Source organism: Chrysemys picta, chromosome 9 (genome assembly GCF_011386835.1).
Source record: "Chrysemys picta bellii isolate R12L10 chromosome 9, ASM1138683v2, whole genome shotgun sequence".
NCBI lineage: Eukaryota > Metazoa > Chordata > Testudines > Emydidae > Chrysemys > Chrysemys picta.
This window is the reverse complement of record NC_088799.1, coordinates 56,432,345-56,459,518: the sequence shown is the minus strand read 5'-3', so window position 1 is coordinate 56,459,518 and position 27,174 is coordinate 56,432,345. Positions and strand designations below refer to the sequence as shown.

General features: G+C 47.3%; 1 protein-coding gene across 1 annotated transcript in view; it reads right to left on the bottom strand.

Moving 5' to 3' along the window:
* Window positions 1-26,785, bottom strand: part of KIF1A (kinesin family member 1A) — a 198,361-nt gene extending 171,576 nt beyond the window's left edge. Inside the window, exon 1 of the mRNA XM_065557170.1 lies at window positions 26,613-26,785. The gene's annotated coding sequence lies outside the window, so the exon portion shown is untranslated. The remainder of the gene's footprint in view (window positions 1-26,612) is intronic.
* Between the last annotated feature and the right edge of the window lie 389 nt (window positions 26,786-27,174).

Below are 27,174 nucleotides of genomic sequence, written 5' to 3'. Positions count from 1 at the left end.
GGGAGAAAATGTGGGTCCTGTGACATTGATGGTTCAGGACCAGAAGTTTCATCCTCTTCCTCATCTGACTCAAGTGAGAATGATTCTGGTGCCTTCTCTGTGGGGTACTGGGTGTATAGCTGATGGAATGTTTGGATAATGCACAGTCCACTTTTTCTTCTTTGACACACCTTTCCCAACTGGAGGCACCATGCAGAAGTAACAATTGCTGGTATGATCTGTTGGCTCTCTCCAAATCATTGGCACTGCAAAAGGCATAGATTTCCTTTTCCTGTTCAACCACTGGCGAAGATTTGTTGCACAAGTGTTGCAGCATATGTGTGGGGCCCACCTCTTGTCCTGATCTCCAATTTTGCAGCCAAAATAAAGGTGATAGGCTTTCTTAACCATAGTGGTTATACTGCGCTTTTGTGATGCAAAAGTCACTTCACCACAAACATAGCAGAAGTTATCTGCACTGTTCGCACAAGTACGAGGCATCTCTGCTCACTTTGCCTAAACAGAAATGTGTCTCTTTGCAAAATCAAACACTGACAAATAAGGGAGCACGACACTGTATGATTTCTAGAGCTGATATAGGGCAATTTGTTCAGCAGAGTGATGTAAGCTTTGTTATGATTGCATCATCCATGACTTGTAGGAATAACATGATGCAATTCATATCATGTATGATGCAATACCAGCTTCAGATTGCATCATTCATTGTTTTGCCTAAAAAGCAAGTACTGTCCAAACCCAGTCATAGATTTATTCATAGATCCAGTCAAAGATGTATTTAGTCATTTCTGGTTTAAATTGAGATCCCTTCCCTTTATTTCAGAAGCATTTTGGCTGTAGAGCAGTGCTATATAAATGGGTGTAAATTCTGTAGGAAAACTGCGCCCAGATTTTATGGCTTAGTGCGTGGCTTATTCTCAGCACCTTTTCCCCCTCCAAATCCTCTGTGAATTTGTTTTGTTTTTTACAAGCCCAGTGAATGCAGAAGTGCCAAGCGCACGCTTGTCAAATGAGCTCCAGCGTCTCTTGAATGGAGATGCTGCTGGCATGCTGGTCTTTGCACTAAATTGTGCATTCAGGCAGCATGGTGCTGCACATTGCTGGTGAAGGAGCAAGCACGCATTGTGAGTGCATGCCTACATCTCAGCTAGGCTCAGCAAAGTGCCGGATACACTGACATCTCGGTATTCAACATTTTGGCTCCTTTTCCATTTCAGCCCACAACTGGATTCTTACTGTCCAAACTGTTGTCAGTAGGCTGGGTCCAGCAAAGCCAAAGCTAAGAAAAATTGAGCTGTAGTCTGTCCTGCATGATCAACAAAGTCACCAGCTAAGTTCTGCTTCCAGAATCTCTGCTCTCACTGATTTTGGAAGCAGAAAAGGTATGTTTGATTTTCAGAGGCCAGTTTCAGCTCTCAGCTAAACAAACCTTGCTTTGCTGAAACTCAGCACATTCAATTGTAGAAACTAGCAATACACATGGAACACAAACATGTCTTTTTTACAGTCATTTTCCTGACCCTAATCAGATCATTTGGCCTAGTGGATAGGGCCTAGCCTGGCAGGCCTGAGAGACTAGCTGCTGAGCGACTGTGAGAACATCTCTTTTCTTTACCACCTTTTGTCTATCTAGACCAGAGGTGGGCAAACTACAGCCTGCAGGTCACATCCGGCCCGCGGGACCATCCTGCCTGGCCCTTGAGCTCTCGGCCGGGGATGCTAGCCCCCGGCCCCTCCCCTGTTGTCACCCCTCCCCAGCAGCCTCAGCTCGCCAAGCCACCAGTGCTCTGGGTGGCGGGGCTGCGAGCTCCTGCCGGGCAGCGCGGCAGCGGGGCTGCGAGCTCCTGCTGCTCTGAGCAGGGAGGGGGTTGGATAAGGGGCAGGGAGTCCCGGGGGGCAGTCAGGGAGCAGAGTCAGGGCAGTCAGGGGACAGGGAGCGGGGGGGGGTTGGATAAGGGGTGCGGTCCCGGTGCGGCGGTTAGGGGTAGGAGGTCCTGGGAGGGGGTGGTCAGGGGACAAGGAGCAGGGGGGTTGGATGGGTCGGAGGTTCTGAGGGGGGCAGTCGCGGGGGGGGGAAGTGGGAGGGGGCAGATAGGGGGCAGGGGCCAGGCTGTTTGGGCAGGCACAGCCTTCCCTACCCGGCCTTCCGTATAGTTTCGCAACCCCGATGTGGCCCTCGGGCCAAAAAGTTTGCCCATCCCGATCTAGACACCAAGCTCTTTATAACATGGACTGTCTCTCACTATTAGAATTCTTTGATGGGGTCAGCCAACATGTGAGCACAGGGGATCCAGTGGACACAGTGTACCTGCACTTTCCCAAATGCTTTGACAAGGTCCCTCACCAAAGGAGGGATGGTCCTCTCATGGATCAGTCACTGGTTAAAAGATATGGAACAAAGGGTAGGAATAAATGGTCAGTTTTCACAGTGCAGAGAAGTAAATAGCAGGGTGCCTGTGGCAGAGTGCTGAGCAGGAACACCTGAGCCAGCCCTCTGTCACAACAGCTCCAATTAAGGGAGGTAAACTGGAGCTGGCTAGAGAAACCTGTGCCTGATTGGCCAAGGAGAATCAGCTGCCAGCCTGATTAGCCTGGGGCTACACACAGGCCCAGATAAAAGAAACAGGAGGAAAACCGGAGAGGGGGAAAGTGCTTCCTGCCTGGGTGCAGCAGCCAAGAAGTTCTCAAGGCTGAAAACCCCAAGCTGTATAGGGTGAGAGGGTGATAGGACTGCACCCTGTAAATACTGCACTGGTGATTGCTGAACCTGAGGGTCTCTGAGTGGTTTTTGGATCAGAGCAGAAGCAGGACCGGGGGGGGGCCTGCTATGCCCTGTTACAGTCCCCCAAGGATCTGTGCTGGGACCAGGGCTGTTCAACATAGGGCAGTGGTTCCCAAACTTTAACAACCCGTGAACTCCTTTCACTAAAATGTCAAGTCTCGCAAACCCCCTCCTAAAAATTAATATTTCCAGGGATTTTCTCCTTTACTTGAATATAAATTATAAAAGCAGTGATCTTAGATATTTGTTTTTATGACATGCTTATTACACACTATTTATTATTATTATTATTTATCATTACAGTATTTTTATTACATTATGAAAACAGCAATACTCTTCCAAGATCTCACTTTCGTAGCTTGTATCGCTTTGAATAAGCCTGTTATAAGACAAGGCTCCTATGTTTCATCAAGGAACATCAGATGTGAAACAGCATGAAGGTATTTAAGAAACCAACTCAGAGTTCCTCCTACACAAGCATTCAGGTCTTGAGCAGTCTAGGCAAACAAACGAAGCTTAAACTTGTTCTTCATAATAATTTTAAAAACAATACTGTCTATTTAATTTTAAAAACAGCAAAAAAATCCACCTCCCTTTCCATTTCTTATAAGAAGTCTTGAAGTTTAAATCTTCTCAATGTGATAGATAGGCTTGCTTTGATCTGCTTAGCTCTTGGAAGTCCAGGGGCTCCGGGCTGCTGTCCTCGTGCTGCCCGTGGTCCCTAGGGACAGCTCTGTCTGCCATTAGGGAATTTTTTCCCGAGAACCCCCAGTAACATTTTGTGAACCCCCAGGGGTTCACGAACCCCAGTTTGGGAACCAATGACAGAGTGACCAGACATCCAGATTTTATCGGGACTGTCCCAATATTTGCTTGTTTGTCTCTCGTCTCAACTGATGTTCAGTCGGGACACTGGACAAACAAACAATTTTGCCCTCTGCTCCAGCACACAGGTGGAGTCCAGAGGGGCTCTGCCCCCCCCGTCTCCGTCCCCTCCTTCCCCCATTGGATCCCTCCCCAAATCCCTGCCCCCAACCCCACCCCCTCACTGCCCCATTGGATCCCGAGCCGGGCCTGGGGAGGAGACGCCCCTGTGCAGCAGCCTGGGCACACGGGCCATGGCCAGCCAGGGCCAGGACTGCTCCAGCCCTGCAGCCCACGGTGCAACACGGTGGGTCCGGGGGCAGCATGGAGCGGGCAGGGCCCGGGTGGGTGGCACGGCCTTGGGGCGTGGGCCACCCGCCGGAGACACGCAGCGGAGAGGGGCTGCGGGGGCGAGACTTGTCCCAGGCGGGGCCGCCAGTGGACAGGGGCGAGGAGCCGGCTTGGGTCCCCTGAACCGATAAACTTCCACGCCGCTGCCAGGGAGCCACACACCTCTCCCGCTTGGCTGTGCTCCAGCGGCTCACCCCACCGGGAAAGAGTCACTGGAGCACAGCTGAGCGGGAGAGGCGCGGGGCTCCCCAGGACGCGCCGCATGTGCCCGGGGCGGGCCAGGGGGCAGGAGGCTCCGCAGGAAAGGCAGTGCGCGCGGCCGGGGCACTCTGTGCGATCCGGCAGCGCGGCTGGGCCCTGCTAATGCCCCCAGCCCCTGCAAAACTGCTTTTTTTTTTTTTTTTTTTGCTCCGCGCCTCCCCCGCGTTCCGATATTTCATCCCTGTGATCTGGTCACCCTAGTTCAACATATTTATAAATAATCTGGAAAAAGGGGCAAACAGTGAGGAGGCAATGTTTGTAGATGATACAAAATTATACAAGATAGTTAAGTCCAAAGCTGACTGTGAAGAGTTAAAGGGATCTTGCAAAACTGGGTGACAGGCAGGGTGGATTTGATTTAAATCAAACTGATTTACTTCACTAGTCAGGAAGACTCAATTTAATCATGGATTTCTAGATAAAAGTGCATTCTTGTTGGCTGTTATAACCTTAATACATATTCTTCACAACTCAGAGATAGATGTAGATTTCATTTTTAGAAGGTACACACTATACATTTTAAGTGATTTATTTCTAAAACTTTTCAGATTAGTTTTACAGCTATATTAGAAAATGAATGATTGTTTGGTTATTTCATTTACCAAAGGTAATTGAAGCAGATATTTTATGAAGTCATTGGGAAGTGAACTATCTCCAATTCAACAGGTTAATCATTAATATTTGGATGATTTTCTTGCCATGCTGTATTAGGAAGAGACCATCACCAGACAGACATTTAAATTCTTATTTAACTAAAACAACAATGTTATGTATTATGGATTTTTTTTCTTCAACAGCAAACATAATATTTTAACAAAACAAGCATATGAATTTTTGACTCTAGTTAAACATTCACGTTTTTTAAAATCAGGTTTGTTTGTTAAAATTGTTTTTAACTAAAATAGTTAAATAAAATCTTTTTAAAAAAACAAATTAAATCAACTATGTCAGCCAGCTCAACATGAGAAACTTAAAATATTGGCTTGTGCAGCTAACTCAGTCGTCTTCACCTTCATTTTCCTGTTTGTTCATAATCTGGAAAAGAAAAACAAGCTTTCCTGCTTTTTCAGGTCCCAAACAATTTCTCAATTTGGGATGAATTAGTCCAAAGGAAGAAAAAATTCTTTCTACACCGACAGAAGAAGCTACTGCTGTTAAAAGTGAGGTTATCATTTCAACAGTCTCTGAATCCAAATGCTTAAGTGACTTTCACCAGTTCACTGGTGTGACTTTCTTTAAAATATCAGGAAACATATATTTCTTGAATGGTTCTTATTCCCAAACTGGGTCTCTTTTACGGCGTGCTGCCCTTATAGGTTTTCTCTTCTAGTGAGAGAATGGTATGGTAGATGTCAAATCAATGAAGGCTACACTCAAAGACCTCAAGACTTCTGGAATATGCTGCTCAAACAGTTTCACTTTTGTTTCTACAGCCTGCCCCTCTCTTCTCACATTTATCTCCAGACTTCTTCCCCTTGTCCAGATCTATTCTGACTCCCAATAATCTTCTAGTCGTTAACTATCTGAAACTTTGCACTTTTAGAGAGAGGTAAGGGATTGACTCTGTACACAAATTTGCAGAGGGATAATAGGGTTGAGGTCTGTTATTTCTCACATCTAGACATTTATTTATTTATTTTAAAACATTTTTGCTGTTAACAAGCATGTTATCTCTGGAGACACAAATTCACAGTTTGAGAAATGCAAAACTAAGCATCTCTGATGGTAGTGCTCAGTCTAGAAGATGAGTCCCATTGGGTAGATAGAAAGATTAACCTAAATAATCTGTACGGAAGCCCCTGGAACCCCATAAAATTGGGTCCCTAATCCATGAACTATTGGAATTTATTTACAAAACTTTTCTTAAACATTACATGAATATATTGTCTTATACTTTAGACTTCATAATCCCTATTCCATGATAAGGTATCTTTGGGCTATAATATATCTTTAGACTGGATTTTTTTTTTGGGGGGGGGGAACCTATTTAAATAAAAAATCAGATTTTGATTTGATGTTTATTTTTTAAATCTTTGATTTTTTTTTATCCACCCTGGTGACTGGGCAACAAAATGGCAGATGAAATTCAATGTTGATAAATGCTAAGTAATGTACATTGGAAAACATAATCCTAACTATACATATAAAAAGATGAGGTCTAAATTAGCTGTTCCCAGTCAAGAAAGAGACCTTGGAGTCATTGTGGATAGTTCCCTGAAAACATCCACTCAATGTATAGTGGCTGTCAAAAAAGCTAACAGAACGTTGGGAATCATTAGAACAGGGATAAATAAGGCAGAAAATACCATAATGCCACTGTATAAACCCATGCTACACCTGCCCCTTGAATACGACATGCAGTTCTGGGTGCCCCATCTCAAAAGAGATATATTAGCACTAAAAGTGCAGAGAAGGGCAACAAAAATGACTAGAGGTATGGAACAGTTTCCATATGAGGAGAGATTAAAAAGGCAGGGACTGTTCAGCTTAGTAAAGAGACAACTAAGGGAGGATATGATAGGTCTATAAAATTATGAATGGTAAGAGAAAGTGAATAAGGAAGTGTTATTTACCCCTTCACATAACACAAGAACCAGGGGTCACCCAATGAAATTAATAGGCATCAGGTTTAAAACAAAAGGAAGTACTTCTTCACAGAGTGCACAGTTAACCTATGGAACTCATTGCCAGGGGAGGTTGTGAAGGCCAAAACTCGAACTGGGTTCAAAAAAGAATTAGATAACCATTGATTGACTTATTAGCCAAGATTATCTCAGCATATGCTCACAGTCTCATTCTCTGGGTGTCCCTAGTCTCTGATTGCCAGAAGCTGGGACTGAATGACAGGGGATGAATCACTCAAATTGCCCTATTCTGTTAATTCCTTCTGAAGCACCTGGCACCAGCCACTGTCGGAAGACTAGATGGACCACTGGTCTGACCCAGTATTGCCATTCTTATGTACATACAGTGCCTGGCACAGTGAGGCCCCTGGCGCTACTTTTGCATAAGTGACAGTAATTTTAGGACAGAAACAAGTTCCAGAAACAATAATCGAGAACACTGCAGATTGATCCTGCAGCTGCTATTCCAGGGGATGGGTTGAGATTATGTTGCAGCCTCCTAAGGTATCTCTACACTGCATTGTAAAGCCAGGCTCAGATCTGGTATGAGCCCAATCCCCAGTCCTATCCACACATGAATCTTTTTGACTCACGTCAGCAAGCACTCAGGGCCCAAGTCCTAGGCCCCACCTAGGAGAGAGGGTCGGAGCTCGAGTCCCACTGTGACTCAGGTCCAAGCCCTGTCGTGCAGCTCAAGTTGCAGCCCCTAGTCAGAAGGGCTGTGTAGTGTAGTATGAGACCCAGGTCCAGCAATCAGAAACCCAGGTTTACAATGCAATGTGGACACTCAAGTGCAGGCTTGGAAATACCAAGTCCCCAAGTGTGAGTCCCACAGACCCTGGTTAACAAGCAGTGTAGACACCCCCTAGGGCCCTCCCAATCGGAGAGCAGCCTTTATCAAGAAACAAAATGTACCAGTGCTGCAGGAAAGATATATTTGTACTGGGGATTCAAGTGACTATCAAATACTGAGACACATGGCCAGAGTCTCCACTGCCCCGTACCCTCGGCAGTCACTTACTGCCAGGTATTCCAATCTGGTAGTGGTGTAACTGACCGCACATGGCAGCAGAGAGCCTAGCCCACAAAGTCTGGGATGCTGTGAGCAGTGCTGTGCAAGCTTCCCCCCATCCAGCTCAGCCAAGTCACTCCTGCTATCCTCATGCTGGCCCACACCCAGATCTGCCAGTGCACGCCAGCGGTTCCTCCCATTCTATCCCTCACGTACAGTGGTGGATTAAGGGGCCCCAGCCAATTTGGGGACTCCCACAGAAGCACCGGAACCTGAGTAGAAGTGGGGGGGGCACTGGAACTGTGGCCCAGCCCCCTGCTCCTCCTCTTTCCCCCAGGGTCCTGAACATTTGTTTTGCGGGGGGGGAGGGGGAGGGGGAGAGAGTTCTCTCACTTTTTAAACTTTCTTTCCACTGGGAAAAAAAGCAGGAGAAACGTTAAAAAAATAAAAGTGAGAGAAAATGTGGGGGGGGGGAGGAAGAGAGGAAGGGGGGGCCCCCATCAACATAAAATAGTTTTTTCACTGGAAAATGAAGACACATGATTTTGTGGAAAATGGGGGCGGGGGGAATGAAATTTGTTGAAAATGGAAGAAAGTTTGGGGGGAAAATCCACAAAATGGAAAGTGTCATAGGAAAATTGGGACTCAAATGAAAATCTTTCACACGCAAAAAAACACAAACATTTTGCTAAAACAAAACAAAAATTATCATGGAAAATTTTTGACAGGCTATCTGCATGCCCATGTTACAGAACACTTTCTAATGAAGGTGCTATCCTTTAGAGACATGCTGCCTCTTTTTAAATTGTGTTTGCACTACCATGATACAGCTTTATTTGGAAAAGTACAAATTAATTTTGGATTGAAGCGACACAACATAGTCTCATCACTGACAAATCTAGGCCCCAATTCAGGAAAGCAGCTAAGCGCAAGTGTGCGTCAGTGTTCAAGCACCTGAGTACCTTTGTGAACAGGGGCCCTGGAGAGCACAATCACATTTTCAAGCATGTCTCAGCTGTTTTACTGATTTCTTTGATGGAAAAAATAAAATTCTATTCCATGCCAAAAGCACTGTTCATGTGCCAAATGACAAAATTTATTCCTGGATCATATCAATAAATTCTCACCAAAACCATCTGCTTGAGCCTACAAATATGGAGACGTGGTTGTTTAGCCCAGTTCTATTCTGAGCGGAGAGCTGGCCAAACTCAGGGGCAATTTATAATTTCTTTGAAAGTTAAACAATTCCATGTGGCATTTGACAATAGCTAGTTTCAAGCTCTTCCCCCTCCTCCCGCTCGTGTAACTCAAAAATCAGTTTTAAAAATCAAATATCACAGACCTTTTGTCTGGCTAGCTGGTGCCTTTGTTTACAAAAAAGGCCTACTCACATCTGAAAAATTAGCTTGCAGTGATGCTCAGTGATCACTGTTCATCTCTGCTTTTCATACACCCCTGCAATGTGTCAAGTATCAGAGGGGTAGCCGTGTTAGTCTGAATCTGTAAAAAGCAACAGAGGGTCCTGTGGCACCTTTGAGACTAACAGAAGTACTGGGAGCATAAGCTTTCGTGGGTAAGAACCTCACTTGCATCTGAAGAAGTGAGGTTCTTACCCACGAAAGCTTATGCTCCCAGTACTTCTGTTAGTCTCAAAGGTGCCACAGGACCCCCTGCAATGTGATGGCCCACAGTAAATAAGATCCTGAATAAGGATTTACACAGATTCAAAGCTTAATCTGCCCAGATGAGCGAGTTAAGAATCTGTTTTAGTATGTAGATGGCCTCCATTTCCCTGACATATGAGCACCTCACCATCTTTAACAGATTTATCTTCCTCTTTACGAAGAAACACAGATAGGATCAGACCCTAAGTCCATCTAGCCCAGTATCCCGTCTCCGAATATAACCAGCACCAGCTGCTTCAGAGGGAAGTGTAAGATCCCCACAGTAGCAGATGTGGGATAATCTGCCTCCAACATAGGTCTCATCCTGGTCTCTAATCACGTCACCTTGGCTTATGGCCTGAAGCACAATGGTTAACATCCCTTCCCAAGTATTGATTATCATTAGTTATGACGATTGTGTCTATCAAGGGAACACCTCTGGGAGGGGATGCCTTGCTGTGACCCCCATTGGGCAGGTGGGGAACTAAGGCACAGGGAGGCGAAGTCCCAGCTCCTTGAAAGTGTTTACTCACCTAACTCCCATTGATTTCAAGCCTAAGTGACAGAGGAAGCCTATGAGAGCAGATAATGGAGTCTGGGTCTCCCAAAGCCCAGGCTAGTGCTGTGACCACTGAACCATCCTTCCCCATCTATTTCACTTAGAGTTTTCCACTACAGGTTTATGAATAATAAATACTGTACAAAACAACTGCATCTCCAACAACATTCTAAGTTGAAGCTCAAACAATGGGCCAAATCCCTACAGGACACAGCAGGCAGAAAGCTGCTCTACCAGGGCAGCTGGGATTCCCTTTGATGGTACAAAGTCAGCCATCCACATCCACCCTGACATAAGGTAGGACGGGACGTAGCCAGAGCGCCTTGTGTTCCAACAATCCTCAGCCAACGGAACAGTCCCAAGGGAACCATTCCAGCCAGGGTAACTTAGTGCAACCCTTAGGCTGCTCTAAGCTACACCAGGAGTTGAATCAGATCATGAGACCACAAAGGTGTTTTATAGCCACATCTCCACCCTTCTCTCTTCAGCTGAGACCAAACCATCAAGCCACCTATATTATTCTTCTGTGACATCATATCCCAGAATCCTTTCTTTGATCCAAACCAAACAAACAAAAACAAGTCCCCCATCCTCACCTACCCCCCAAAAAAGACCCAAAAGCCAACATCCAAAGTCAAGCCATACACAATGATTTCTAAAACTGACAGTTAATGGAGCCATATATGGTAAAAGTAGAAATTTCCATTCCAGCCAAAATGCCTTCACCTTGAAGAGAAACTGTGGTAGTGAGAGTAGGAGCCAACAGCTCTGTGGCTTGTATGGTCTTGTATTCAATGTTGGTAACAATATTCCCATATCATTCATTAAAGGTGAGGTCTAGGAAAGGACAGAGATGTGTACTTCTGTTTAAACTAGGGAGGGGGCAACTTCTGCTGAGTCCACAGGTTCAGAGAGCCAATATTTCCAAATATCAGTTGGGAAATATGCAGCTGTTGAAGAGTCCACTGGGCCAGGATTATCGGCCATCAGCAAATTGACAGGCAGTCCATAAAAAGCCATGACCATTGGAGCAAGTCTGCAGGAAAAGGTGTCTGGGATCATGGAGAGGACCCGAGGCCTACATGGGCCCACAGTGCATATGCCTTAATCCTGCCCTGGCCTTGATCCAAAACGAACACAGCTGTGGAAGAAAGTAGGAAAGGAACACAGAAAAGAGACAGGAAGGCTGGTGACAGCTTGGGGTCAGAATTAAGGTGGCTTGGATGGCAATGGCTGTGCATTTCCTTACTTGCTAACATTTGGGTTTATGTTTAACCTCACCTGGGTCTCCCCTTGACATTACTGACACATTATACACTAACCCTCCCCTCCAGCTGAAGGAGCGGTTTTGTCTGGGTCATTCATTAGCTTATGTTTTGGCCCAGAAGGGGAGGAAAAAGAAAGGAAGAGACTTTCGCTCTGTTGCTAGCTAGCTGCATGCAGAGCTCTCCTAAAAGTGCAGAGGGAATGGCGGCAGCAGCAAGGAGCAGACAGGCACAGGCCTGTGTACCGCAGCAGCACACAGCATAGACAGGGATTTATGGCTCTCTCTCCTGTCACCGTCTGCGCTACAATTCCTGGACAGTGCTGCTGTTGCTTGGCGGCTGCAAAGGATCAGCACAGATGCTGGAGCTGATGGCCCACGGGTACAATACACACAGCAAATACACTGTAATGCTGCTAAGCCTAGCAGGTTTTCAAACCGATGGAAGGGGGAAAAGAGGCATTATTAAATTGCACTGCTAATGGAAGGCCTGGGTTGTGCGATTTGAGACCAGAAGGAGCTACAGATATAGAATAAGACTGGGAAGGGCTCAGCAAAATGCATGGGCAACAGATCCTCAGCTGAAAGTGGCTACGGCTCAGTTTTCTCCCTTTCTTTGCTAGCTCTGGCCAGCCACTGGTAGCTGTTATATCTGCTCCTACACTTCCCATTACCTCTTCTGGATTCCAGAGAACTCCTGTAGCTGCCAGCGCTGTGAAGGGCAGAAGTGTCTCTGATCACTGCTGTTGATCTCATGATAGCAAGGAGAACTCTGGCACTGCTGTTTTTGCTTTTCACTCCAGTCAGCAAGCTCACCCCTCTGAATGCTCCCACACTCTGGTGCACATCGGATTAGGAAGCTCCAGCCAGAACCTTCGGCTCCTGCACAATGGGTGTGTCTGATCCTGGAGGTCACATGTCCTAGTGCTCTCTCGAGGCTTGGAATTCTCCCTCTAATGCTGGCTTGGTGCCTCTTTTCCCAAACGCCCAGCAGCCACACAGCATCCAGTCTATGATACTGGTGCTGCCACGCTGTACTGCTAGTTCCAGCCCACAACCATGCAGCGGGAGGCCACCAGCGCAACTGGGTTCTGTGTGCTTGCTACTGCTGCTGCGCGTGCTGCTGCTACTGCTGGTTGTCATTCATGGCAGGACAAAAAATGAATCATATCTGCAAATGCAGTTCTTGAGTGCATGGGGAAGCCTAGCTCAGACAGAGAGGAGAAAGAAGCCTAGCTTGGACAGAGAGGAGACACTGGGGTGGAATGAGTGTCTGATCAGTCTCTTATGAACAGCCCAGAGACACGTGAGCCAAATTGGAAGGCCTCTGGGACCAAACAGGAAGAAGATAAACTAGAGGTACCCAAAGTCAAAGGGTCTCCTGCACTGTTAGTTTGTTTTATTGATATTGGATTAATTTATTGTGCTCAATATCTATCACTGTTTCAATGGGAACTGCAGGTTCTCTGAGACAGTACATGAATAGAATGTTTGTAGTTTTCCACCATCTTCTCTCTCCAGTTAGCACCTGCTCAAAGGGATTCTGTTTGGATACTGCTACCACATTCTAGCTTAACGCTGAAGACTCACTTCCTTTTCCTTTGCTTTCACTCATTCGCTTGGCAGCACACACTCACTTCGGGCTTGATCAGTCAGTGGGAGTCTTTCCACTGGCTTCTGAGGGCTTTGCATCACGCCCTTATTGCATTTCCTTTTGGAAGGTGCCCGGAGATTTCCAGACACCATCAAGTGCTCTCGACACTGAAGTTGGCTACCCTAACTGCCCACCGTGTATCTCTTGTTGTGTAACTCCTTATCACACTGCTCCTTGAGTCATCACCACAGATAGCCCTTTTCCTCTTCCTTCCTCTTCATCCTCCCATAGCCTCAGGTGCAAACGGTACTCATTTTCTGCCACGTATTTCAGTCTTGAGCTAGTCCATTCAGGCTTCTGGGTGTCATGTTGATGGATTTGGAGTCTGTATCTGCTGTTCTACATAATGTTCCTCTAGGTCACCCTCTTTTTCTCTTCCCACGTGGTGTCCGTATTGTCATTTAATATGGAAAATGTGTTGCGGACATCCTTAAAGAATATCCTAAATATGTCCATCGTTGTCTTCTTACCATATTTGATGCTTTAGGCTGGTTTGCTCAAGAATGTCTGATGTTGCAAGAAACTCTTTCCAATGGACTCTGAAAGATCTTCTGCAGGCATTTACTTTAGAATGAATTGATCTTATAAATTTCTTTTGTAGATGTCCATGACTCTGCTCCATAAAGGAGGACACACGATGCCAATGTTAAAAATTGTATTTGTGAGTCAGTGCCAATCATGCTACTATTCTAAATCTTTTCAAGCTCATGCAAGCTGTTTGCTGCTTTTGATATTTGTTGCTTAACATCTAGCACAGTTTCACCATAATTACTCATCTCAGTCTAGACAGGTAAAATGACTTACTTCTTCCAGGGTTTCTCCTTTTACTCCAATGGTTGCTATTGGGACATTGATAGCCATATATTTTGTCTTCCCCTTGTTGCTAAACAAGCCAACTTGTTTTGCCGTATCTGCCAAAAGCTGGGTCTTTTCTTCCACTGAGCGATGTATTGCACTAAGCAAGAACTAAAGGGATACTAGGGAGTCTGTTATTCTTCTTACTGTAGGAAAGAAAAAATGCTACTGCCACAATAGCACTGTTCAATCAAGGCACAAGTCATTTCTACACTAGTACCACTTAGGCCTAAAAAATACCACCTCTGAGACACTTGTGGAGGGGAAATGAAGGCTGTTCGCAGGGAGTAACTGATTGATGGAATAGTTTGATTGATTCATGCTGTATGTCAGATGCAGAATGATGAGAACTCCTGACAGCAAAGTCACAGATCTATGATTAAAACAGGTGTAGCTGGATGTAAATGGTTTAGTCTATTGCTGCTAGTATGGGATACAAGGCAGATGAATTTGTAAGGCTTTCCTACGTCCATTTATTAAAGCAGGATGTTAGGGCCAGTCCTGAGCATTTTACACAAATGATTTAAATTCCCCAAACCCAATTTAATAATCAAATGAAACCCCTAAAATAAAACAAATTCAGTGTCGTGTTAAACCTTCAGAGGAAAGGCAAGTTGCAAACTTGGAGTAGTTCAGGGAATCAGATACATAGAGGTGCGGTGGGAGAGAAGAAACAACAAATTTTGTGCCAAGCTTCTTTCACTAGAAATAAGCTGGTTTGTAGGGGATGATCATGGACAGTGCACAGCTGATGAGTAGGCCTACAAGAAAGGAGGACCCGACAAACATTGGGGGTCACATCCATAAAAAGATATAAACAGCACAGAATTAAAATTGTATGAACTATCCTGGATGGCCCTGCAAGATTGATTGAAATCAGAGTGAAAAGTTGCTTCAGGACTGGGTGAGTCAGATATTGTTCCAAATCAGGAAGCATAGTGGCAAACAAATTTCCTGTGTATCACCCCTTTATTTGAATAATATAAAACATGCATGTGGTCTGTACAATATCCTACATGTGACACAGAAAACAAGAGCAAGAAAGAATTAAAGTTATAGTTTAAGTATATTAAAACTCATATTTTAATTCACATGCTGTTAAAGCTATATTTAAAATAGATGCATCAAGTCCTGCAATCCTTACTTGGTTTTTACCCAGTCCTTACACTAGGCAAAATTCCCATTTGTTTCAAACAAAAATTTGACCGAGTAAGGCCTGGAGAAGAACAGAGAAAGGATATCAAGATTTGGTCCTGTGCTAATATTAGAGCTGGCCAAGAAATTATTTATTTTCTCTGCAAACATTTTTTATTTAAAAAAAAAAAAAGGAGTTTTCACTGAAATATTTTAGGTTTTCATAAAAAAACCAAAACTGTAGCTGGTTGGAAAATGGAATTCCCCTCTCAGAGGAAATTCCAACGTTTCAACATTTATTTTTGTGCTGCTGCTTCTTCTGCATGGTGATAGGGGAACAGTGAAAGCAATACTGTGACTACAGTTGGATCTTAAGGTCTCTTGTCCATTCCAGAGCTGAGGGGGTAGCTATGTGAATGGCTGTCATACCTTCAGGATGAGCATAGAGTGGGCAATTGTCCGTGATGTGTCCAACAGTTTGCAGTTTTTTGTGCTGAATCAGCATGAAACATCAAAATAGCAAAAATTTTCACATAATGAAAAGCTGAGAAGAAAATTGATTCAGAAATACTGAAATGACAAATACAGACTTTTTCAATGAAAAGCAAGTGTTTTGTTTCAAAATGTAGATTTTGAACTTTTGTTCAGACTTGACAGTTTGGCTTAAAATGACAAAAGCAAAATTTTCCTGTGGAGCAGACATTTTGAAATGAAAAAAAAAATTGTGAATGTTCATTCAAGATTAAATTTTTCATTGCAATCTTCTGGTGCATATTTTCTCACAGGAAATTTAGGTGAAACCAGACAAACATTTTGGCCAAAATATATTGTTTAAAAATGGAGATTTGTTTTTTCAACAAAATGCTGCAAAATTAAATGAAAATTGACATTTTTTGCCAAAAATTCTGTTTTGTAGAAAAGTATTGAGCAGCTCAATTAATACAGTGAGGGTCATACCTTTGTAATGTACATTTAGCCAAGTATTGTACCACTTCTACCACAGGTACATAGGATTCGGACAAGGCTATCCTTGTCTTTTGCACTGGCATATGCCTTTTGGAAGTGAAGGGAGGGAAACAAAAAGGTTCAGAGAAGGGCAACTAAAATGATTAGGGGTTTGGAACGGGTCCCATATGAGCAGAGATTAAAGAGGCTAGGACTTTTCAGCTTGGAAAAGAGGAGACTAAGGGGGGATATGATAGAGGTATATAAAATCATGAGTGATGTAGAGAAAGTAGATAAGAAAAAGTTACTTACTTATTCCCATAATACAAGAACTAGGGGCCACCAAATGAAATTAATGGGCAGCAGGTTTAAAACAAATAAAAGGAAGTTCTTCTTCACACAGCGCACAGTCAACTTGTGGAACTCCTTGCCTGAGGAGGTTGTGAAGGCTAGGACTATAACAGCGTTTAAAAGAGAACTAGATAAATTCATGGAGGTTAAGTCCATTAATGGCTATTAGCCACGATGGGTAAGGAATATTGTCCCTAGACTCTGTTTGTCAGAGGGTGGAGATGGATGGCAGGAGAGAGATCACTTAATCATTACCTGTTAGGTTCACTCCCTCTGGGGCACCTGGCATTGGCCACTGTCGGTAGACAGGATACTGGGCTAGATGGACCTTTGGTCTGACCCAGTACGGCCATTCTTATGTTTCTCATGTTAAAAGTTGTCACTCACAGCCCTCGTTCCCCATCTACTAGCAGCTGTTTTAGGACACCCCCACCCCCCGACTACAGTTCAGAGGAGAGCCCTTTTCATCTGCTTGCCATGATGCAGCCACATGGTGAAGAAGCAGGGCCGGCTCCAGCACCAGCGAAGGAAGCAGGTGCCTGGGGCGGCCAATAGAAAGGGGCGGCAGTCCATCCGTTGTTGGGGCGGCACGTCCGGGTCTGCGTCGGCAATTCGGCAGCGGGTCCTTCAGTGCCTCGCTTCGTCTTCGGCAGCAGCTCAATCGCTCTGCTTCAATCGGGTTTTTTCTTTTTTTTTTCCTCTTCACCGCTTGGGGCGGCAAAAAAGCTGGAGCCGGCCCTGCGATGAAGGGCCAGAGCAGAATGGCAGCGCAGAGATAGTTGAAGCAGGCACAGGGCCTGTGTCGATGCTGAAAGGTGGCACTGTCAGTGGCACAGTGACCCAGCACCCTTTGGTGGCACGATTCAGCGCTGGCTCTGAGAGCAGCGTGCCACCTCCTGAATTCCAGGGGCCCCTTCCTGAAGCACATAAGCTTTCCTCAGGGGTTTCCCATCCAATTCGGCCCACAAAAGGTTCCACCCTGCTTAGTTCATGAGATCTGACACAATCACAACCTGAGATAGGGACGTGTCTGTGTGACACAGGGACATTTTATGGCTGGGAAATAAATGCAGGCCTATCAGAGCATGCTGATTAATCCTACTTGATCTAGTTAATTTAGGAGGGATTAACTAACAAGCTTTCCCTTAATCCATGGCACTGCCTGCTCACAAACCCCACATGGCTCAGCCCGCTGGGGCACACAATAAGGGAGCAAGATCACATCCTGGCCCCCCGGGATGGGGTGACAACTGCTCCCATGTAGAAGAGTCTTTGCTGCCTGCGTTGCTTCCTGACAACTGTCCTTTGTCAACAGTTAATAAGAGACGTTGAGAGTATGGGGGGTTGGGGGGGGGGGGAATCAGAAAGATGCTGAGTCAGCAGCCACTACTCCTTTAACTGGAAAATTCACTCTCATATGCCAAAGAGATGAGCTGTTCTGACCCCGACAGTGCTCGCACCTTTCCTTACAACTGTGTTGCATCCTCTGAGGAAAGCAGCCATTCCGCAAGAAATCACACCATCATCTAACTCCGTCAGGCACCTCTCCTCCTCCCCTGCTACCGATGCAGCTTGGTTCCCGAGACTGAATTCCCCTAAACGCTGCATGACGCAACAGCCCTACACCCGACAGCTCTCACAGTAAACATTGTTCAAAAGGGAAGAGCACGCTTCGGGAGAACAAAAACTCAATGGTGAAAATCTCTCTCTCTCCTCTCTTTTGTGCCTGGGCCTCATCTTTGCAGAGTTGGTAAAATCCAGCCAGCTGCCTTTCCTGCCCAGCCTCTATGCGGAGGAGCCCATAATGAGTGCTCTTTTCCGAATCAACAATTCAGTAATCTGAGTGCAGCGCTGAAGACAGTAGTGGCTATTATCACCATCCAGACGCTGGGCTCTCCGCTTTCAGATGGGAGGCAGACAGCACAAGGGGAATGGAGATCAGGAGTAAAGGGGAGAGGTTGGACCAAAAAAGGAACAGGGCCCAGTTTCTGCAGCCTTGAACCAGAAATCGCCAGGTGCCCACAAAACCAATAGCCGCTGCCTTTAAGCAACAAACATCTTTAACTCTGATGCACCCGATCCTTTCTAAACTGACACTCACTGGAGGCTCCAGACTGCAATACAGCGCGCCCTGCCTGAGCCAGGGAAATATGGTTAAAGATAAGCACATGAGCACTCCCATTGAAGTCAAGGGCACTATTTATGTGCTTGAAGTTAAGCACGTGATTCAGTGTTTCACTGGATCGGGCTAGAGCACTCAGCACCATATAGGATCAAGCCCTACACCCAGAATGTCAGCTGCCCCATTCAGGGACTCCTTCCCCAGTATTCCAAGGGTGGTGTTTCTGGAACTGAACACAGTCTGTTCTGTTGGCTGAGCTGGAATCAGCCTTGCAATCCAGCAGCAGCAGCAGGACACAACTGCTCCTGCTCTTTTATTTCCACAGCTGCCTCCACCCCAACTCAGCTCCATGCAACATTGAAACCATGATCAGATATACAGATTTCTGAATACATTGCTTGACCCGGAAATTTGTTTTTGCATGCATTGGCCTCCAACTGAACCAGTATATCTAGGGGAGGCACTAGAGTGACAGGGAAGTGCAGGATGGGGATCCAGCCCTCCTGCATATGCTCTAGAGCTGTCCAAAAATCAGTAGCTTTGAGAGAGGTGTGCTTTGGAGCTCACTACCAGGGCTATCTCTTTGTGTTCCAGCCAGAACTGTTCTTACTGGGGCTTCCTAAGCCAAAGCTCTCACACAGGGGGCATGCACCTCTGGGGCTAAGCCCTATTCGGAGAGTTCCATAACTGGTGCCAAGGCTTCCCACTAGCCCTGGGGGAATTTCACCCTGACTGATTCACAAAAGCCCTGCTTCCTACGAGACAAACAACTGATGCAGAAGCACTGGAAATCCCTGTCCACATCCTGACACAGAAAACTAGTCCAGAGGTCACGTGACATGGCATCGCTTGAAAGAGCAGTGTTAAGGGAGAGCATCACAGCTGGGATGGCATTTGGGATCAGCTCCTCAGCTAGTGTAAACCAGCTGTGTTCTGCTGAAGTCAGAGGAGCGACATTCTTTTATCCCAACTGGGAATCAGGCCCATCACCTCCAGTGGAGCAATGCTGGTTTACACCAGCCAATGTCTTTAGTTCTGGGTTTGTTCCCATGACAGATGACTGAGTGAGGAGTACAGGGCAGTCCATTGTTGGGCCTAATTAAACAGCACCAGAGACGACTGTGGGCTGATGTCATTGTTCTGTGATGACAATGTCCTGGCTCTAGATGGCATCTATTCTCTGGGACCTGCTATGTGCCGAGCATCAGCTCTCTTTCGTTTCCTGGGTGTTACACTCTCTCATCTCATCACTTTGGTTTTCTCTGCAACACAAAGCCCGGAGCAAGCACCAGCCAGCCTCACATGAGATGATGAATTTGGCTCTTGTGACAGTGCACCCCATAAGGTTTCATGGAAATATGCTTATGAATGTATATATATGACACAACTGGAATATGTTTTATGCTACCTATGCCCTGTAACATATCTCTGTAAAGATTATAATCGACTGAATTTATTCATCCTATTTGTATGCATGTGTCATTATATTCGAAGTTATGAATATTGGTTGTGTACTTGCTTGATTTCTAAGTAGCCTTAGTAAAGCATTTGGTCAGCTTCTTGAGAAAGGAATGTGCAAATTAAGTGCCCAATCAAGAAACACTTAAAGGACAATAAATCTTGGAAGGCTCCAATCCACATAAGAAGTTTACCTGAGGATGTTCAGGGTAGCATGTAAACAATGGCCACTGCCTGTAAAAACTGGGTCATGCATGGACATGTGATTTGCCCATGTGACTCCAAAACTCCATCTTAGAGCTGGACTTTGCATAGGAGAGAGGAGGGGGTCTCCACCCACAAGAGAAAGTCTACTTAAACCCCTGGGAGACCCCTCCATTTTGTCTTCAGCTAGCTCAAGAGATATCCTTGGGGAGTGGAGAGGCTACTTGAAAGAAACTGGAACAAAGGACAGTAACTACAGGGGGTGTGAGTAATTGCTGGACCCAGACTAGAAAGTGACTACTCTGTAAGAGGAAGCTTACTGGAACACCACAGAGGGTGAGATTTTGTCTGTATTCAGTTTTCTTACTGTATTAGACTCAGACTTGCGTGTTTTATTTCATTTTACTTAGTAATTAACTTTGTTCTGTCTCTTAATACTTGGAACCACTTAAATCCTACTTTCTGTATTTAATAAAAGCACTATTTACTTATTAATTAACCCAGAGTATATATTAATACCTGGGGGGGCAAAGAGCTGTGCATATCTCTCTATCAGTGTTATAGAGGGCAAACAATTTATGAGTTTACAGATTTATTTGGGGTTTGGACCCCACTGGGAGTTGGGCATCTGAGTGTTAAAGACAGGAACACTTCTTAAGTTGCTTTCAGTTAAGTCTGCAGCTTTAAGGCACGTGGTTCAGACCCTGGGTCTGTGTTGGAGCAGACTGGCGTGTCTGGCTGAACAAGACAGGGTGCTGGAGTCCCAAGCTGGCAGGGAAAGCAGGGGCAGAAGTAGTCTTGGCACATCCGTTGGCAGCCCCAGGGGGGTTTCTGTGATCCAACCCGTGACAGTCTATCATACAGTCCCCTTTTTGCATTATTTATTCTGTCGTGTTCACTTTTTTGTTTTACTCCATACAACAAGAAATATTTAATTTTAAAACAAACATGTGCAAATATAATGAATAGATGTTAATTCAAAACACCATCTTAACATTAAAAATAATTAAACCAATTGATGGGGGAGACTGAAGGACTGGGGAGGTTTTGGTAATAAAAAGGGGGTCACCAGCTTGTCAGGTCTGCACAGTAGGGACTGCATGTCGGTACAACTCCTAGCACAGTCCGGCCCTGAACCGGACTACAGCCTCTGGGAACTGCCACAATACAGCTAGCAATTAAAGAAGCAGCATGGTCTAGTGGGTAGGGCACTGGACTGGCAGACAGGAGGCACAGGTGCCAATCCTAGCTCGGTCAATGGCCTGCTGGGTGAATTGGGCAAGTCACTTACATGTGCCTTTCCTGCCCGCTGCCTCCCTTGTCTGGTTAAATTGTCAGCTCTCTGGGGCAGCAGTTGTACTAGTCTCATTCAGGGCAGATGCTGCTGAAACACGAACAACAGCAACAGTGACCATAAAGAAAAACAAAACAATGCCGCTTAAGCAGCAAAAGGGTAGCTGAGATGGGTGTCAAGGGGGAAGGAGCCAGGTCCAGAGGGGCCTCCTCAATGGTTGCATGTGCATGTGAGTGCAGTCACCTATCCGCTCAATGGGGAGTTAGCCCACCCAGCACTGTGGAGAATTCAAATGTATTCAGGGCTTTCAAAACCAAGCGCACCAGCAGGAAGTCTGTCACTGTGTAGGCAGACAGTGTAAGGAACGCACAATGGGTGTGGTGGGGCCACTAGCTGAAAGGGGTAGACAGAGCCAGCGCCCTTTGGTGCAGTGGAAAATCCAAACTGGATCAGCGGGGCGCAGCCTGCGCTGGCCGTGAAGCTGAGAGAACACCTTGGAGCCTCTGCTGGTTTCATGGAAATGTTATGTCTGAAAGCCATGCCAGGATTCCTGACACCCAGCACCCAGTTCACACCCAGTGTGGACAGTTGTCATCTCAGTGAATTAAAATGGAGGATGCTGGAGTTGTGGAGTCACACACACCTACATTAGGGCTGGGCTGGGCCCACTAACTGCAAACACCAGAAGAGAGAATAGACCCCTGCCCAGGAGCAAAGATTTGTTCTCCTGGAATGGAGGATGAGGCAGCCCTGACACAAAGCCGCTCCTCCAGAGTGCAGACCAAGCACACAAGAGCCATGGGGCGAGATAGACAGTACAGGAGAAAAGAACAGGAGTACTTGTGGCACCTTAGAGACTAACAAATTTATTAGAGCATAAGCTTTCATGGGCTACTGCCCACTTCTTCGGATGCATATCACTCTGCTGATGATATTTTGGCCCTTGTTTAGAAACAGCCTTGCCAGGAGGGCTCCTGTGTATGTTGGACAAGAGACGTTATGATTGATACATGAGGTCTCTCAAGATTCTGATTCCCCACTGGTACCAATGGAGTCCTATAGCTATGGCTGAGGACAAATGGATGGTGGTTCAAGATGACCCCAGTATTTAGTCACTGGATATCACTGCCCCAGCTGATGCATGGAGCAAGACTGACAGGCTTTGAGGGAGATGTCACCAGCTCCCTGCTTCACCATATCTACAATAGCTTAGGAAGTCACTGCCCATTGCCCAGCCCATGTGCAGTCACTGACCCCCACACAAAGGTCAGAATGGTAACATGTTCTATTCCCTTTGCATGGATGTGAAGGGCTGCTCACGGGGCAGCACTAATTCTAGGCACAGGTACTGGACACGTCGGGGATTTGCTCAATATGCAGTGGGCCCAGCTCTGAAAATTCCATAGATCAATGGGTATGTGGGGCCTACCGATGTAATGCTCCATCATGGTGGCTAGCACTTACTCACCCAGGAACCTCATGGGACACAATGGCTGTTCGAGGATGCAATACTCAGTGGAGCCAAAGGCTGCAGGTTTGACCCTTTACTTGGCTCTGCCAAAGCTTCAGGTGCTGTGTGTCCTGGTGAAGTGAGGATCCGAGGGAATGGGGGGAGGGGCGGCAAAGCAAAGGCGGCAACTAGGGGGGAGGACTCCCAGAAAAACAAAGGAAAATAATTAGGGCTGAAATCTGACAAGCAAGCATCTTTGGGCCCCCTCCCTTCTTATACTTAATGTTCAGCCAATCAGCTGCCTACTGAGAACTTCAAATCCAGCTGTACTTGAAGTTTCCTGCTCTCTACCTTCTACTTGTCCCCCAAGCCATAGGACCTGGGCCTGTGCTCTTGTCAACTTTCTCAAGCTATATACGGTCAGTACTTGGATGGGCAACTCCAAGGAAAATTCAAGGTTCACCGGAAGTGGCACTGGTGATTCAAGAGCAGACATTCCCCCACACACATGCACACACACACACCCCTACATCTGAGCCAGTGGCAGCAGAGGGCACCAAGTAGCTTGCTGAAGTCCTGACCTGCTGGGGTAATTAGAAGTCTTCTGACATTAATTACAAGTGTTAGAATGGTGCTAGTGTAATGTGTGTGTGCATGTGCGCCATGATGTCTTGACCAAACTTCCCATTTTGGAGGTTGCGTTCTGCCTGCCTAGATCTCCTCTTCACTAAAACCAAAAACATTTGCTGTCCTAATCCAGGGGAACTGAATTGAGCCAGCACTCTGTGCGTTGTGCTGACACTAGCATTTGAAAAATAGTATCCAGCCCTTCTGATTGGGAAATAAACCTTTACAAATTAACATGGTATTACACTGACGCCACTATCAAACCTCAAAAGAATAAAAGCGTCAGCATGACCTTTCCTGGCATTTCAGGAGCCATTTACCCATCCACCCCCTGCAGAAGTGATGCCGGAGAGCACTGCTATATGAGGGACAGGGGAGACAAGGCTGAGCTGAAGGGCTGTCTTACAAAGTCTGCAGAAAAGCAGACCCACTAGCTCCAATGTGCATCATCTTGCCCATCCATCTCTGTTGGGATTGATAATGAAACCTAATGATGACAGGTTAAATCCTATTTTCAGTGTTGTTGTAGCCATATCAGTCCCAGGATATGAGACAGAAAAGGTAGGTAGGCAATATCTTTTACAGAACTAACTTCTGTTGGTGGAAGGGACATGCTTTCGAGCTACACAGAGCTCTTCTTCAGGTCTAGGGCATTTTAGCAGAAACACCCAGCTGCTCTGTGATTGTAGGGGCAGCCTGCTAAGACTGCTGCTGCTTTCCCCCTGCAATCTGATCCCTGAACCACTGCCAAGTATTTGGTCTCCATGGGGCTAGACTTATAGGACTGGACTGTGCTAGAGCAGTCTGCTTCCCAACAGGGCTGAAGCTGATAGCTACAGGTGCCTGCATTTAAATGGCACCTGTAGATAAAATAAAAACGAGGAGTCCGGTGGACTGTTAGTCTTTAAGGTATGACCAGACTCCTCGTTGTTTTTGTGGATACAGACTAACACAGCTACCCCTCTGATATGTAGATAGAGTAGAATCTGCAGAATTCTTTGGGTTTCTTTGGAATGAAGGTGCTGTAGGAATGTCAGATACTAGGTGGTTGTTGTTGTTGGGCTCCCAGTGAGCAGACACACCCAAATTCAGAGTGGGGCAGGCAGGAATAGCATCTCCCAGCCCCTCGTTACTTTGTTAGGAGGCGGTGCTCTCCTTCACCCCAGCTACAGACTGCAACTGCAGAGTTGTGCCTGGCCTCAGCAGAAGAGAGAGGAGCCTGAATTCGGCCCACTAGATCTTCCCCAGTGTGTGCCCAGGCACTAGCCATGCTCAGTGCACTCAGCCATGTCCACAGGCAGCCATGTTGTTCCCAAGATGGCCTTGAGTGACAAAGCAGACAGCGTGCTCTGAACCCTGTCCCTCCAAGTCTGGAAGCATTCCCTCCCACACGCTCCCAGCCACCACTGACCCAGGGTGCCAGAGGCGCAAGATCATTCTCGAAGCTGGACTCTGGCAGGACAGGGCACGCTCCCAGCTGGGGCATGTCCCTCTTCCCTTTGTCTAGGAGGATGAGGACGTTCAGACCGTGGGCTGTGAGCCATTTGACCTTTTCAGCTCAGGTAGCGGGGCAGGCTCGAACCGCAGAATCGCACTACACACCCTCCCTCTTTCTTCTAACACCCAACAAATACACACGTGCTGCCAGCCCTACCACGACAATAGCACAGCCTCGAAAACCTGCAAAATGGCCGACACCCAGCCATGGCTTCCCAGCCAAACCCTCTGCCCAGCCCCTTGGGATTTTGGAAAAAGGAGAAATGAAGACCTCTCCCTGGTGAGTAACATCTCCCCCCATGTGCATCGGATGAGATCATCCACCACGGCTGCACTGCTAGGGACACGCTGCATTCCACCATACAGGGCGGCTCTAACATGCACATTCATCCACAGCTTCCCTTGAAGATGCTTATTCGTCAAAAAGCCTTTTGGTCAGTGCCCCTACCACATTCCCAAGGCAAACTGAATGCGGAAGGCTGATAGACAAGTCACCAACAAACCCAGTGACAGACCTGGACAGCAAGATGGACATTTTGCTTACACTCTCCCTGCCCCATTCTGCCTCTCTGGAAAATGCCATTTCTCCCAAGGAGCCCAGTTTGGAATCGAACCCAGGCACAGGTTGTTGCTAGATCCCACGGCAGCCTGGATCCCATGACTTCTGCCCACTGGATGGCAGCCCCGGATCCAGGCCCCATGACTCTGCATTCTCTCCATCACTCTGCCACGAACAGGGTGGGGTGATGGTTAGTACTGAGGCATGGCTGGCTCCTAACCCTCCTCGCTGGATTTCTTTCTGTGATACATGCAGCAATGTAGTTATGGTGGTAAATAACAGGGAGCACACAGGGCTGAGACTCTGCCCAGGATGGGAGAGGGGGATCAGGAGAAAGGGCTGACAGAGAAGAGCCATGGGGAACTGTCATCCCTATTATTTAGGAGCAGATCCCAGCAGAATTCACTAGCCCAAGCCTCTGCTTCAGGGATAGGAACTTTGGATAGGGCAGGCAGGTACACACGGCCTGGGGGAAGCATCCGAGAAGCAGGAGAGATGCTAGGAAGCTACATGGATTCCTGATGAGCAAGCAGCAATATTTATTTTTTACAGGAGAAGCAACGTTCTCTCCCTGCCACACCCGACACTCTGCATCTCCAACCTTCTCTTGCCTGTTTTCCACTCCTGCCTCGCCAATCCCCTAGGATTATACCCTCCCCACCCCACCACCATCTCCCCGGCTACTCCTGTTCTCGCCAAGGGTGGCAAGAAACCAGCCCTACGGGCATAACATCAGCTGACCCATCCCTGCTCCCCGCACCCAGGGAGGGCTTGCTCCGTGTTTGTTTCACCTGGGTGGGGTGGGAGGATCTCATGGGGTTTGTCTTCCCCCCCCCCCCCCCCCACTGCCCCAACCCCGCAGGGGGTCCAGCCCAACCAGGGGACAGGGCAGGGTCCGTGGCCCTAGGGGGTGTAGAACTCCAGCGCAGAGCGCTGCGAACCTGCTCCATTGTTCTCCCCGCAAGGGAGTGGGGGTCTGCCCCAAACGGGTCTGCCCAGAGGTGACGAATCCCAGCGGCAGCTGCTGGGGCTCCCGCCGCTGGCCGATGCACCTGCCGGGCCCGGGGCAGAAGGATGCTCTTACCTCGGCCGCGGCTCAGCGGCTCCCCGCGATCGGTGCAGGCATCGGCAGACTGCAGCCAGCGCTTCGCGAGCTTCTCTGCGCCGCCGCCGAGCCGGGCTCAGGGGTGCGCGGCCCGCCCCTGCCTCCACCTCTGCCTCTGCCCCTCGGCCGCTGGTTGGCTGCGCTGGACGCCCGGCCCGCGAGCGGGGGGCCGCTGGGTGACATCACAGCTGGGGCCGGGCCGTCACTGCGGCAACGGGGGGGGGGGGGGGGAAGGGAGCGATCCCGAGGCACACAGCCCCTCCCCAAAAACCCTATCTCCCCAGCCTCCTTCTCAAGCCCCCCGCCCCCCCCCCGCAACCCTGTCTCCCGCACCGCCCAACTCATGCCCCCCCCGGCTCTCCAGCCTGCAGCCCCCACTCCAACTCCTGCCCCCCCAGCGCACAGGTACAGCCCGCTGTAGAGTCCCCCCCCCCCCGAACTCACAGTCCCCCCCCAAGCTCTGCCCCCCCCAGGGACTCCAAACCCAGCAGCCTCCACCCCAACTCTTGCCTCCCCAGGAACCCTCAGCCCCCATCCCAAA